Genomic DNA, 748 nt, shown 5'->3' on the forward strand with positions numbered 1-748 from the left:
TCATAATAATGATCACCTTATGATGAGTTTCATCATCACCTCCCCTTCTATGTAGGGGTAAAACGTTCATTTACTGTTTTAATACATACGTTAGTCAAGTAAGGGGGCTCTCTATGATCAAAGGCATACACGTCACATAGCTGAAGATGGGTTTCGTGAGATTAATAGCCGCCGTCGCCGCTTGATTACACCTTTCACTTTTTTGCATTCAAATATTTTCATATAATTCTAAAATTATGTAATTTTTAAAATACCTCTAATTTTCTGTAATATATCAAGATATACTATATGATGTTCCATCTATCTCGGTATACTATGCATATACCAAGGTAACATGTACCATGGTATAACGAAATGCTATCTAGGAACGAGAAACATCGACCTTTCACCATATCCCCCCGGCCGTTTACACCGCCCGTCCACCTAGGACAGGGTAAACCTACATCATGTGGGTTAGGGGGGTATACAGCTCATACTTTACACCCCTACTAACCAAAAAAAAATAATGTTTAAATATATTTATTCTGTAAGTAATTGAATGGATTATGATAAAAAATCACTCTGTATATACTCCTCACATAATTGCGCCATTGTATATTGTATATAAGCCAGGATATAAATTATAAATTTTATTAAAACATTAAATAATTGAAGACCGTGCGGAAATAAACAAAAAAACGGTAGCACAGTGGGGTCGAGGCACAGTGTGGACGAGGCATAGATGGGACAAGTATAGATGATATCTGAC

Source organism: Daktulosphaira vitifoliae, unplaced genomic scaffold, assembly GCF_025091365.1.
Source record: "Daktulosphaira vitifoliae isolate Bord-2020 unplaced genomic scaffold, ASM2509136v1 Scaffold_2, whole genome shotgun sequence".
Classification (NCBI taxonomy): domain Eukaryota; kingdom Metazoa; phylum Arthropoda; class Insecta; order Hemiptera; family Phylloxeridae; genus Daktulosphaira; species Daktulosphaira vitifoliae.